The sequence below is a fragment of the Nicotiana sylvestris genome, chromosome 7 (genome assembly GCF_000393655.2).
Source record: "Nicotiana sylvestris chromosome 7, ASM39365v2, whole genome shotgun sequence".
NCBI classification, from domain to species: domain Eukaryota; kingdom Viridiplantae; phylum Streptophyta; class Magnoliopsida; order Solanales; family Solanaceae; genus Nicotiana; species Nicotiana sylvestris.
Window position 1 is genome coordinate 163,233,388 of NC_091063.1, and position 15,437 is coordinate 163,248,824.

Below are 15,437 nucleotides of genomic sequence, written 5' to 3' on the forward strand. Positions count from 1 at the left end.
GATGTAGTATTATTAAAATCGTGTCTAAAGAATCTAACGCTTTATTACTTTGGAGAAGGCCGTGAAATTTGCTAAACGGCCCATCTCGAAATCTAAGTATTCAATTAAACATTTATTGAGGGCCTCGCAATTGGTGCATTTTATTGGGCGAGGCTCATCTCATTTTTATTTAAAAGGATAAACCTATAGTGACTACATTTTTTCTATTAAGTTTAGTCTCTAAAATAAAGAAAGAAAATCCTAATTAATTAGGAGCTTTCAAAAAAAATTAAGCAAACGTAACATACTAATTGCTAGATTAAGACAAATATTAACGGAAAGAATTTTACTAAAAAAAGAAAGAAAATTCGAAATTATAAATAAAATAAGAAATTCGACAACTAATATTCAAAAGAAATCAAATATAGCTAGATTGAAGCTCGCATAGTTATATATAAAAAAACTATTGGAATTAATTATTTATAACCATTTGAAACTAGATTTAACCATAATTACTAAAGCTTATTAGAAAGTTTATTAAACTTAAACATTATCTAGTCTTGTTTGGCTTTAACTAAATTTAACTATCCATTCATGATTAACCTACTGTTGACCATATTAAAACCTTCATAGCTAGTGAATTAACCCATTTTGCCAAGCTGATTCACTAAAGACCAACTTATATTATTTTTCTCTTATTCTAGTTATTAAACAGTAATACATGAAATAGCCTAAATACAATCAGTAAAAGAAACGAAGGAAAAAAAAAAGCGAAATTAAAACTTCAAAGTTCCATTCTTCATGTATTCATGCTTTCACAATTTTCAGCTTGCAATAGCTAGTATTACAGTCGTGTACCTGGTATTTGAATACAAGGAAAGGAAGAATAGGATCAGCAACAGTAGAAACAGCGCAGCAACAACAAACAACCAGCAGTCAGAAAATCCAGCAGTAGACTTGAAAACCAAACAGAAATTCCAGCAACCACTCAATAAAGCAATAACAAAGGACCAATAGTTAACTCAAGAAGCCAATTGAAAATCCCGGAAGCAAACAGGAGGCAGAGATCACACTCAGGAATACACGGAAATAGTATTCGGATATTTTAGGAATCCTCTTCCTCAAGATTAAAAGTATGTTTTTATCTCCTCTTTAGTTCTGAAATTTTTATCTCCCCAAAATTCTTCCTCCCCTAAGTGTCAAATGGGTCCTCTTTTATATCCAAAGCAAGACTCCTCCCCTTTTCTTTTTTACCTAATTTCTTTTTACTTTTTAAACTATTATTACTACCCCTTTTACCTCTTTTACTTTTTAACCTAATATTCTTTTATTATGTGCACCTTTTAACTTTTATTATTACCTACACTATTTCTAATTTTTACTTTATTAAAGTAGTCAACATGGACCCCCCATGTTCCCTCCTTTTGAATGGTCAAAAGAAGACATCATTATTAACCTTTTTCTTTTTGCTTTTATCATTATGTCTTGTCCCCCACCATAATTAAATAATATGCAATTGGTTAATTGCCATTTTACCCCTAAAACTACTGTTACTGCCCTGATTCAAAATCTGTTCAAACTTCAAAATTATCTAAGAACTTAAAATTAAATTACCAGCTATAACCAATCCTTAATCCAGTTCAATCAACAAATTCAAACTTAAACGATGAAAAACAAAGCAACAATCAGAATTATTTTGACTGAACGATATTTTTAACAACACATATATTTTCAGATTCAATAATATTAACAAATTGAACATAACAAACAAGTAGATTTGAATTTCTAAATTCAATAATCATTTGAACTTTAAACTAAATCCAACAACATTACAACCAAGATAAATATTCAAATTAAATCAAGAATTAAAACATAAACTCACATTAAATCACCGGATTAAGAACGAACTTCAAACAAAAGATGAACATGAATTAAATCTAAGCTAATCAACAAAGATGGATGATCCAAGCGATTAAACTAACATATTTCTATATTACAACTAAATTCTTTTAAACGAATAAAACAAAGCGAAGAAGAAATAATTAATTGAATTTCAACTTGAATCTAACAACATTAACAATTAAACTAACAATTTTTTTTTTTAAAAAAAATAAAAACACATGAAACAAACTGAAACCAATTAACAAAAACGATAAACACGAACAAAACAAGAATCAAACATTTACCGATTTTAGATCCGAGAATATCAAAACAAAATACGGACAAAATAAAACTCAAACCCACTAACCGTATCGAAACGACGAAGAACTTGAATGAAAACAAATCTATCCGGAAACGATTATCGCATCAAAACAATTTGACGCCGAAGACGACCACGAACGGATGATCGAAGAACTGAAGAAGGAAGCAACGGACAACAGCAGCGAAGGAGCAGCAGCAACGATCGGGCAGCAGCAGCGACGAGGGTCGTTTGGCCGCGATGAAGAAGAAACAGCAGCAGGCGACAGGGTGGAGAAGAAGACGCAGCAGCAGCCATGGGTGTTGAGCTCAAGCTCGATGGCGATGGATGAGTGACTGACGAAAAAAAGACGCAGCAGCCATGGTGGACTGCTGGTGGTTGCTTGGCTGCGTCGCTGGTTTTCCGGCGACTGGAGGAGCTCGCGACGGAGGGCGGGGTCGTTGGGATGTCGTGAGGACAATGAAGAAGAAGAAGCAGCAGCCATGGACGGGCTGCTGCGTGTGTGTGTGTGTTTTGTTGTGTATGTGTGTGTGTGTGCGTGAGTGTATACGTGAGTGTGTGTGTGTTGCTGTGTGTTGCTCTGTGTGTGTGTGTGTGTGTGTTGTCGATGGGGAGGGGGAGGTTGTGTGAGGGAGAAGGGCAGCAGCCATGGCTGCTCGGGGAAGGTGATGGAGAAGAAGAGGGAAATAGAGGAGAGGGGGTGGTTTAGTCTTTTAGGGTTTGAGTTTTTTTTTTGTTAGGAAACTAAAAAATGAAAATGAAGAAAGGTTTTGGATCTTTGGGGTTATGGACTAGGTCGACCCAGTTTTAAATGGACCGGGTCGTAGGGGAAGGTTGGATATATTTGGGCTTGTGATTCAAAATTGAAAAAGAGGCCCAATTCCGATTTTCTTTGTATTTTTTGCTCTCTTTTCTTTTACTTCCTAATTAATAAAACTAAAATTCTAAATTAAGTTATAAACTAAATTAACTTATCAAAAATACTAATTAACTCCAAATAACAATTATCGCACATTTAAATAGCAATTAACGATAAAATCGTACAATTTAGACGTTAAATGCTAAAAATGCATCGTACATTATTTTTTATGATTTTCTCATTTTGTAAAACAAACTTAATTAAATATTAAACACAAATGCGACATATTTTTATATTTTTTATTAATCTAACAAATAAACATGCGCGGATAAAAAATACAAATAGTTATCCGAAAAATGCTAAGAAATTCAAAAATTGCACACAAAAGAAAATCATTTTATTTTGAATTTTTGGGAGTAATTCTCATATAGGGCAAAAATCACGTGCTCACAGCTGCCCCTCTTTGTCCGAAAGCACGAAGGGTTTTCGCGCAAAGATAAAGTGAGCGGATACGAGCGATTTTTGCCCGTTGGAATACTCCGTGTGAAGCATTTTTTGAAATATTTGACCGAACCTTTGCTTCAAAGGTTTCCTACATATCCTGGGCTAAACAGGAATCAGGTCAATGTAGTTCGGGAAGTTTTGGTAGCTGGGAATACCATGGGACTGCAATTTTGCTGTTACTGCTGCTGCATGCTGTTACTACTACTTACCGATCTCCTTATTATACCGTGCTTAAAAGAAAAATCAAGAATCTAGGCTAGACTTCGGATTACAAGATCCCATCTATCTTCCATTTGTTCTTGATGCCTTGCTTTCTTGTCGGCTTGCGTCTATCCCAGTGCTTCTTTCTTCCGAGAACTGATGGGGATGACACCGACCTTTTGCTACTCTGAATACCAATTCTCACTGTCTAGTTCGGTTCGCTGGGGATATGGCTTCCTTCATTAAGCTTCTCGGTGGTTCCTCTGGGGATACGACTTTCTTCATCCGATTTGTTATGCTGGGCATAATTCAATGTTCACAGGCCGTTTCTTTCAAGATGCGTCTTTTCTTCTTTTTGACTCATGCGCTTAAATTTGCGCTGGAATCTCTTGTTGCAACCTTCTGCTTTCCGGTGCTGGGGAGTTTTATTGTTTCCCGCTGGAGATTCCTGTTGGATTCTTCTGCGTTACTGACTTGCAATGTATTCCTCTATTATATGGGCGGACTCCCATCTTCAACCAACAACTTCGAAAATAAATTCGTCATTCCTCTCTTCAGGCGGGCTCCTGACCTCAACAACAACTTTGAAAAATAAAACGTCTTTTTTCTCTTCAGGCGGGCTCCTGACTTCAACAACAACTTTGAAAATAAAATGCCATTCCTTTCTTTAGGCTGGCGAGATTTCAACAACTTTTAAAAATAAAATGTCTTTCCTCTCTTCAGGCGGGCTCCTGACCTCAACAACAACTTTGAAAAATAAAACGCCTTTCCTCTCTTCAGGCGGGCTCTTGACTTCAACAACAAGTTTGAAAATAAAATGCCATTCCTTTCTTTAGGCTGGCGAGATTTCAACAACTTTTAAAAATAATTCGTCATTCCTCTCTTCAGGCGGGCTCCTGACCTCAACAACAACTTTGAAAAATAAAATGTCTTTCCTCTCTTCAGGAGGGCTCCTGACTTCAACAACAACTTTGAAAATAAAATGCCATTCCTTTCTTTAGGCTGGCGAGATTTCAACAACTTTTAAAAATAAAACGCCTTTCCTCTCTTCAGGCGGGCTCCTGACCTCAACAACAACTTTGAAAAATAAAACGCCTTTCCTCTCTTCAGGCGGGCTCCTGACTTCAACAACAACTTTGAAAATAAAATGTCATTCCTTTCTTTAGGCTGGCGAGATTTCAACAACTTTTAAAAATAAAACGCCTTTCCTCTCTTCAGGCGGGCTCCTGACCTCAACAACAACTTTGAAAAATAAAACGCCTTTCTTCTCTTCAGGCGGGCTCCTGACTTCAACAACAACTTTGAAAATAAAATGCCATTCCTTTCTTTAGGCTGGCGAGATTTCAACAACTTTTAAAAATAAAACGCCTTTCCTCTCTTCAGGCGGGCTCTTGACCTCAACAACAACTTTAAAAAATAAAACGCCTTTCCTCTCTTCAGGCGGGCTCCTGACTTCAACAACAATTTTGAAAATAAAATGCCATTCCTTTCTTTAGGCTGGCGAGATTTCAACAATTTTTAAAAATAAAACTCCTTTCCTCTCTTCAGGCGGGCTCCTGACCTCAACAACAACTTTGAAAATAAAATGTCATTCCTTTCTTTAGGTTGGCGAGATTTAAACAACTTTAAAAATAAAACGCCTTTCCTCTCTTCAGGCGGGCTCCTGACCTCAACAACAACTTTGAAAAATTAAACGCCTTTCCTCTCTTTAGATGGGCTCCTGACTTCAACAACAACTTTGAAAAATAAAACGCCTTTCCTCTCTTCAGGCGGGCTCCTGACTTCAACAACAATTTTGAAAATAAAATGCCATTCCTTTCTTTAGGCTGACAAGATTTCAACAACTTTTTAAAAATAAAACGCATTTCCTCTCTTCAGGCGGGCTCCTGATTTCAACAACTTTTAAAATAAAACGCCATTCTGTTCTTCAGGAGGGGCTCCTGACCTTAACAACAACTTTGAAAATAAAATGCCATTGGCAATGATTTATGAAACATATATTTTGGCAATGTTCATACAAGCAGGACCACTCGGGTCGAAATAAATCAAAACGTCCTTTGGAGATAGGATTAAATTCCATATCCTGTTTGAGGGCGGATGAACCCAAATATCCTATTCGAGGGCGGATGAACCCAAAATATCCTATTCGAGGGCGGATGAACCCAAAATATCCTATTCGAGGGCGGATGAACCCAAAATATCCTATTCGAGGGCGGATGAACCCAAAATATCCTCAAAACTTGAAAATGTCTTACCTCAACACTTGCTGGGGATTATTTTGCTGGGGATGAATTTTCCTTTTCTTCCTTCCCCACTCTGGGTTGTCCGACCCTCTTGAAACTTGGTCGAAAATCTGTTGAAGATGCTTCTACATCTCGATGATCTGCTGGGGATAACACTGCGAACCGCTGAGTAACACTGCTGGGGATAACACTGCTGAGGATAACTCTGCTGAGTAAAATATGTTATCTTACTCCTTCCAAAACTACTTCCTTTTAAGTAGGATGTTTCATTCCTCTACAAACTGTTTCCTTTTGCAAAATTGTTTATTTTTATTTTTTATTTTTTCTTTATTTTGCTAGCTTCTTCCTTCGAAGATTACCTCCCTTAAAACTCGTTTTGTCTTTCCCCGAAAAACCGCTGAGGATACCGATTTTCACCAAGCTTGTGTTAGACTTCTCGAAATTTTTCGAAATGAACGAAAATTTTCTGCCCCAGTTTGACAATCTTTCTTGCGGCGCATCTTTCTGTCATCGGTAGCATTCCCTGTCCCTGCTTCAAATCAAAGAAAATTTGGTCAGTTTAAAACGTGGTGGTTGGTTGTGATACTCCTGCTGGGGATGCCATCAACCATTCTCCATCTATGCGTTGTCTGTCCATCTTGAAGCTTGGGCTGATACCTTCCGCCCTTCTTGACGATTCATTATTCCCAAACCTCTTAACCATTTTCCCGGTCTCCTTATCTGACCTCACGCATTTTCATGACAGCCGATGTAACTTGAAGATTGTGCATGTTCATTGAGATGATCTGCTGGGGATAACACTCCAAATCTCTGTTTATTCGTGTCACTGAAAGCAACCTTTTCTGTTGGGGATATCCCTCTTCTTTTGAGGCATAGCAAGTGAAACTGGCATTTCCCCCCGACCTTTTAGTCTCATATGAATTTCCCAAATCATGCCCATTGCTCTCTGTTTTGTTCCTTCTTGATTTAGACCATTTGGATGTTCTAATCGGATCTGGTCTTGCATAATTGGAAAGCTTATGGCAGATTTTGAAGTCATTTCTCACTTGTTCTGACCAAACAGACTCTACTGGGGAATTTTTCTATGAAAGGAGAAAGATAAACAAAAAGGTAACCGAATAAAAGACAAAGGAAAAAGATGACTCTTTAACAAGAGAAACTATAAATAAAAGCCTATCAAACGCCGATACCGACTCTAATAATCATGACATGCACATGTGGCCTCTCCTCTACCGTCAATCGTCTTTCAAGATCTTCCCTTGGCGATTCCCCATCTGATTCTCAATCTTATTCGACTTGTAGTGCCCGAAGGGTTTTCACTATCAAGCCTCTCTCATTTTGGTTTTTCTCTCAGCTTTCATCGCCTTATGGTGTCCGTAAAGATTTTCACCGATAAGACTCTCTCATTTGTGTCACTTTCCAGCTGGGGATTTGGGGTGTTGCCGATATGACTCTTTCTACTGGGGATTCTTTTCGGCTATCAATTCATGTCCAATCCATGATCCTTTTCTCTGTTGGGAATCAGTGTGCTATCCCCGACTTCCGTTTGTATGACTTGGCATCTTTCGAAGATTGGTCAAAAGGTTTTTCTTTGGACCGTAATGTGGGGTTTTGGATAGGGCTAGAAAGAAGGGGTATTAAAGGCTCAAAAACAAAATAAATTTGGGGTTCAAAATTACAACCTTCGGAACCATATTTGCTTACAACAAGCGCAACTCTTGCCCAGTTTCTAGCTTGGGGATTTTTACTTTTGTTATACTATGTTACACTATGCACACTATGCACATTATGCACATTATGTACCCTATGACCGAGCCGTGAAGTTCCAACGTATCCTCCTTGAGGAATCATGTCAAACGTAGTTCCCAATTCCTTTTTTTTTTCATTTACCTGTTATTTTCTTTTCTTTTCTTTCTTTTTTTTTTCTTTTCTTTTGTTTACCTGCCATGCTTGTGTTTTCTAGTCGTTGCTACTGATTTCGAACGAGGGGTACGAAAGAAAAATAAATAAGGCTCAAAAGGGGTAACGAAGGATAAAGTGTTTAGGTAGCAGAACAAAATGCCTTCGTCATTCCAGTCTTCAAAGCATGCCAAGTGCAAACAACACAATTAAACAAAGATTTGTAGCCTCTTCTGATGGTGCTCGACTTGACAATTATATTCACACATTTGCTTTTTCATTTGTCATTTCTAAAGCACCGTTGGGTGACACTCTCACTCTCATTATCATGAACGACCCTCTTGTCAATTTGGCGAATCTTGCTTTTAACGGTTTTCTTTGTGTTTTACTCGCCCTAGTTCCACATGACTCGAGCTCCGAAAAGCGTCCTTATTTCCTTTAAATATTCTGATCACCTTTCCGTGGTTTTATGATTAACTTTTAAGATTAGACCCAAACTGTGTGCGCATGTCATGTCACTAGAATCGGCGCTGAACAAAAATGATAAAAGGACCAAACAAAAAGATGACTGGAAATAATAAAAGACCGGATTTTGCATTAGACTACCGGTGAAATGGTTTGAATAACAAAACAAACAAAAACAAACCAGAATAAAATCCTAAAATAACCTGGACAAAACTTAAACAAACCGCTATGACAAAATGGAAAGATAAGAAAGTTTGACACAAGACAATATCCGAATTACAACCCTAATAATCCAGAGAACAGAAATGACAACAAAATAAACCATCAAAAGCTTCTCTCTTGCTAACCAAGGAACGGAGCACCCTCCCAATTATCAAACCTGGCATCTTAGCCACTGAGCTTCGCATCAATACTGCCAAGACCATTACCAACTTCAATATCATCAACCTCAGTCAACAAGTTCTCGATAGGGTTCGAGTGCTCCATGTCACTGTCATCGATCACAATCCGCCCTTTTTGGATCATTTTTTCTACTTCCTTTTTCAGATTACGACAGCTCTTAATGTTGTGCCCTCTGACATTGGAGTGGTATGCGCATCGTGCCGCAGGATCATAGTTTCTTGCACGTGGATCTGGAGTATATGCGGGGAGCGGCTCAATCAGGCCAGCATGCTTTAGCCTTTCAAACAGACTTGCATAAGATACTCCGATAGGTGTGAGAGCCTTTTCTCGTTTCAGCAACCTCTCGTTCCTAAATGCTTGATTGGGCCGAAAACCTGATCCAGGTGGCTTTCGGTAGGCTTGTGAGGGTGGATAGGCATTTTGTGGAGCCGGATACATGGAAAGTGAAGTATGGTTTTTACGGTCACGAGGAGAGAAGTGGTGTTGGGGAGGGGAGAAGCATTGAGAAAACATAGCTGGAGGGCGAGTGATGGAGCTACTCGGGTGGCTGGGCAAGCTGTGATAGGCGGTTATATATGGAGAGTGTGGGGGAGCGTCTGGCCTTGTGTTCGGTGTTCGGGTAAGGACAGATTCTAGGAAGCTAGGTGGTGGCGGGGGTGGTGCTATCCGAACCACCTATGCCCGATACATGTCTGCCACATGCTGTCTCAGCATTTTCACTTCTTCCACCAACCCGTTGTTCCGTTCGACCAGTTGTTGTCGGTCATCGGCACCGACCCACTCGGTTCTGAGGTTCTATGTCATTGTCCCTTTTTGCTTTGCAGGGAGGAGTTACCACAACCAACCACTTTTCTATATATGAACACATCAAAGTGAAACCATTACGTTAGTGTTAGGGCATTTGACAGATAATCATATATTAGAGATGCAATGCACCTAAGCAGTTAAACCGTTCTATCAGAGATGCGATGCACCCGCGCTTTCCTTTATTTTTTATTTTTATTTTTTTATTATCATTCCTTTTCCAGTGGTGGTCGAATCTTATGGAGATTGCCTACGTATCATGTCCCCGCATGAATCAGACCTTGCGTAGTTCGGCATCATGAATAAAGTAAATAAACTAACCCCCCCTTTTTATTTTTGAAGAAAAGACTTATAAAGAAGAAATGGAGCATTTTTGCAAAGAATGATTTCTAAAAAAAAAAATTTAATTTTTTTTTTTGAATTTTGAAAGAAAAACTTCTAAAGAAGTAAGAAAATATTTTTGGAATTTTACTTTCAATGAAAGAAATGCTTCTAAAAAATACTTTTGAATTTTGAATTTTTTTTTCAATTTTGAAAGAAGAATGAAAATATTTTCGGATTTTTTTTGGAAGAAATTAAAAGGAAATATTTTTATTTTTATTTTTTATTATTTTTTTTTAAAAAACAATTAAAAAGACTTTCTAAAGAAATCAATAATGGAAAATATTTTAGGATTTTTTTTTTGAAAATTGGGGGTCTAAAAAAAACTTTTCTAGAAAGGAAATAAGAAAAATACTTTTTGGATATATATATATATATATATATATATATATATATATATATATATATATATATATATATTGCAACAAATAATAAAACTACATTCAACGCACGACTCCTTTTATTTTCATTTTTGGCATTTTCATAAATAAATAACTAAAAAAAACCATTTTAAAAACAAGACTCTTTTTCATTTTCATTTTCCATGGCAAGACAAACTATTTTTCTTTTCTTTTCTTTTTTCTTTATTTTGAAAACAAGATAATGTGAAGATTTTTTTTTCTTTTTCGTTTCACCAAAATGACCAACCTATTCTTCCAAACTTAAAATAAAAGACTCTTTTTTTTTCTTTTTTTTTGAGTGAAATAAAATAAAACATTTTTCTTTTCTTCATTTTTTTCAAGATTTTCGGCAGATTTTCGACAGTATTTGGGCATTGGGTTTTTCCAAAATAAACAATTAACTCCCTAACCGCTATTTCTTTTTTTCTCAATTGCACAATATTCCTGATATTCAAAAGCCGGTCAACATACAAGTCCGAATCAAATAAATGCACAAGTAGTAGCAAGTAAGATGCATCAGGATGATCATTTTCATTTTTTGGTACACCTGTCCTAGATAGACCCAACCCCTGTGTTGAGCCTCCAAAGTCAGATGCACGTGATGCAAACAAACGTTCCTACTAGGGATCCGACATGAAGCTGAGTTATTCTAAGTTCATAACCTGGGTATTTGTTCTAGACTGTGTACCCGAGCGGATAACTCGAGTCGAGGAGGGGGCTATGTACCGGGGACCCGCGGGATCGTCCGGCTTTGTAACTTTTCCGACCTCTTTCTTATTTCAGGTATTGACACTAACAGAATAGGGAGGCTCGCCCAGCGAGCTCCTCCCCGGAGGTAAGAAGAGAAGGGTTTCGACACAGTTTATATACAGTTCACATAATATCGAAGCGGTAAAAGGCAATCAATTAGCACATTAGGCATATATCATGTAACAAAATCAAACAAAGCCAAATACAACAATTATTCCAAGCTCGAATTCTGAACCCTGAACAAAACGTTCTGGGTTCGTTCCCCAGCAGAGTCGCCAGAGCTGTCACACCTCCTTTTTCCGTCCCCGCGAGGGGTGAAGAAGTTTTTCCAATTAAAGGACAATCGAAACAGGATTTGTTTATTTATTTCAGAGTCGCCACTTGGGAGATTTTGGGTGTCACAAGTCACCAATTTAATCCCGAATCGAGGAAAAGAATGACTCTGTATTACAGTCCGTGAACCAGAAATCCGGATAAGAAATTTTGTTAACCCGGGAGAAGGTGTTAGGCATTCCCGAGTTCCGTGATTCTAGCACGGTCTCTCAACTGTCATATTCGGCTTGTTTATCTGATTTTATACAATTATGAGCTCATGTGCAAATTTTAACTCTTAAACGTTTTTGTCATTATTATTATATTTTTAGAATTGCAACGTCGTAAAAATGCGTTTCGAACCACACCGCAATCAATGCACCCATGGTTGTTGACACGTTTTGACTCCGTTGAGATTTGAATTTGGGCCGCATAAATGCGCACCCGAGTTTAGGGATGTAGTATTATTAAAATCGTGCCTAAAGAGTCTAACGCTTTTTTACTTTGGAGAAAGCCGTGAAATTTGCTAAACGGCCCATCTCGAAATCTAAGTATTCAATTAAACATTTATTGAGGGCCCCGCAATTGGTGCGTTTTATTGGGCGAGGCTCATCTCATTTTTATTTAAAAGGATAAACCTATAGTGACTACATTTTTTCTATTAAGTTTAGTCTATAAAATAAAGAAAGAAAATCCTAATTAATTAGGAGCTTTCAAAAAAATTAAGAAAACGTAACATACTAATTGCTAGATTAAGACAAATATTAACGGAAAGAGTTTTACTAAAAAAAGAAAGAAAATTCGAAATTATAAATAAAATAAGAAATTCGACAACTAATATTCAAAAGAAATCAAATATAGCTAGATTGAAACTCGCATTGTTATATATAAAAAAACTATTGGAATTAATTATTCATAACCATTTGAAACTAGATTTAACCATAATTACTAAAGCTTATTAGAAAGTTTATTAAACTTAAACAATATCTAGTCTTGTTTGGCTTTAACTAAATTTAACTATCCATTCATGATTAAACTACTGTTGACCATATTAAAACATTCATAGCTAGTGAATTAACCCATTTTGCCAAGCTGATTCACTAAAGACCAACTTATGTTATTTTTCTCTTATTCCAATTATTAAACAGTAATACATGAAATAGCCTAAATACAATCAGTAAAAGAAACGAAGAAAAAGCGAAATTAAAACTTCAAAGTTCCATTCTTCATGTATTCATGCTTTCACATTTTTCAGCTTGCAATAGCTAGTATTACAGTCGTGTACCTGGTATTTGAATACAAGGAAAGGAAGAATAGGATCAGCAACAGTAGAAACAGTGCAGCAACAACAAACAACCAGCAGTCAGAAAATCCAGCAGTAGACTTGAAAACCAAACAGAAATTCCAACAACCACTCAATAAAGCAATAACAAAGGACCAACAGTTAACTCAAGAAGCCAATTGAAAATCCCGGAAGCAAACAGGAGGCAGAGATCACACTCAGGAATACACGGAAATAGTGTTCGGATATTTTAGGAATCCTCTTCCTCAAGATTAAAAGTATGTTCTTATCTCCTCTTTAGTTCTGAAATTTTTATCTCCCCAAAATTCTTCCTCCCCTAAGTGTCAAATGAGTCCTCTTTTATATCCAAAGCAAGACTCCTCCCCTTTTCTTTTTTACCTAATTCCTTTTTACTTTTTAAACTATTATTACTACCCCTTTTACCTCTTTTATTTTTTAACCCAATATTCTTTTACTATGTGCACCTTTTAACTTTTATTATTACATACACTATTTCTAATTTTTACTTTAGTAAAAGTAGTCAACATGGGCCCCCCATATTCCCTCTTTTTGAATGGTCAAAAGAAGACATCATTATTAACCTTTTTCTTTTTGCTTTTATCATTATGTCTTGTCCCCCACCATAATTAAATAATATGCAATTGGTTAATTCCCATTTTACCCCTAAAATTACTGTTACTGCCCTGATTCAAAATCTGTTCAAACTTCAAAATTATCTAAGAACTTAAAATTAAATTACCAGCTATAAACAATCCTTCATCCAGTTCAATCAACAAATTCAAACTTAAACGATGAACAACAAAGCAACAATCAGAATTATTTTGACTGAACGATATTTTTAACAACACATATATTTTCAGATTCAATTTGCAAGCTGCTTTGGTATTTAAGCCCCACAATTCGCTATTTTAGTTTGCCAATCTCGACCCGATATTCTTTCTCTTTGGCTAGCTAACCCCATTGTGCTTGCGATGATTATACAAAGTCTTGGATGTGATCTCTCTTAGTTGGTCTCTGATGCTCAAGCTCTCTTCTGTACCATGTAAGGTATCTTGGCGACACTTCGCCTTTGGCCCAGTCTTGTACACAAGTATCTACTTTCAGGGTTTGACATTCATTCCAGATTCTCCGAACGACTGCTTCAGGGAACTGCCCACCAGGCCCGATTTCGACCACCTGGCTACTGAGATCCTCTTCCCTTGGGACTATTTGGCATCGCCCTAACTGCCTCAATACTCTGTATGGCGCATAGGGCTGGATACTTTGGAGACCCATCAACAACAAATGAGATTCGACGGCTGACATGTGTATGATCTTATCTATGGGTAGCCACCCAAATGCCCATTCTATCTGGTTTGTTGAGACGGAACACAGCAGAGTGACCCATTCAGCGACCCCTTCTGGCAGGCTGAACCCGTCGACCCTCGTGGAAAACTCTTCTATACAAGTCTTTTGTGATGACCCATATTTCAGAAACTGAGGGCGATGACATAGGTGTTCTATCATCCACATTTGCAGCAGTATATTGCAACCCTCAAAGAAACCTCCTCCGGTTTTGCAAACAGTGAGAGCGCGGAAGATGTCTGCTATTATCATCGGTGCCAGAGTGTTGTTGTCTTGTTTGAGCAAAGTGCTGACGACCCCAGCGATTTGTATGTTAATTTTCCCATCCTTTCTAGGGAATACCCGAAAACCCAGAAAGGCTACCATAAAATCAATACACCTCTGTCTTTCCCGTTTCAGCCGGCTTTCCCCGCTGCAGATCTTACTCTCGGGATTGTTGAACCCTCTAAGATGACCGTACCTATCGTACAGGAATGCCAAAATACAAAAACCTTCTGATAACTCTGGGTTGTGTACAGTTCTGCGGATCTTCACGGTGTCTAGGAACCTGTGTACGGTCATGGTCCTTGGTGCAATAAGATACTGCTCTCTCATAGGGATTTTAGGACATCCGATGTACCCTGCCAGTTCCTCTAGTGTCGGTGTGAGCTCAAAGTCTGAGAAATAAAATACATTGTGTGCTGGGTCCCAAAATGAAATTAAAGCCCTTATAATGTCCCCTCGCGGATCGATGTCCAGTAATCCAACCAAGTTTCCTAAGTATATCTTGACTGTATCTCGCCCTGATTCTTCCAAGTCGTTCCACCACATGCGTAAGCCCAAAGGGACTCTGTTTATAATGGCCCCAGATGAACTCTTACTTGTGCTCATTCTGCACATTTATTAAGGTGATTTAGAAAAAAAGCAAAATCTTTATTTTGGCTCAAAAACTAATTTTTCCATTTTCCTTAATTTTGAGAAAAGAAAGACTGATTTTCCAAATACGATCTTTTAGCTCTTCAGGGATGAAGATTTTAAGGCTGTGGGGATTTAACCGGCCAAAAGGTAAGAAAAATGGCCAAAGGCGGCTGTTTGTGCAAAGACAGCCTTCCGACGTCCCTTTTGGGAACATTCGGCTATTTTCGCAAAATGACATCGCCTGACTCTTTTATGAAAGTAGCAATATTTTGTCATTTTTCCTGATCGTTTTTTGCAAAAATAGGAAGTTGAACCCGATAACTACGTATCTCACATCCGGTGAGAATCAAACAGACGTAGTTCGGGTAAGAAAAATTAATTAAATCACGAATCCAATTTTCTTTCTTCAAAAATCAAAATTTTGGCAGAGTTCTCACATTATTTGGACATTGGTTTTTCTTAAATGAGCAACTCTCAATTTTTCTCAAAGTTC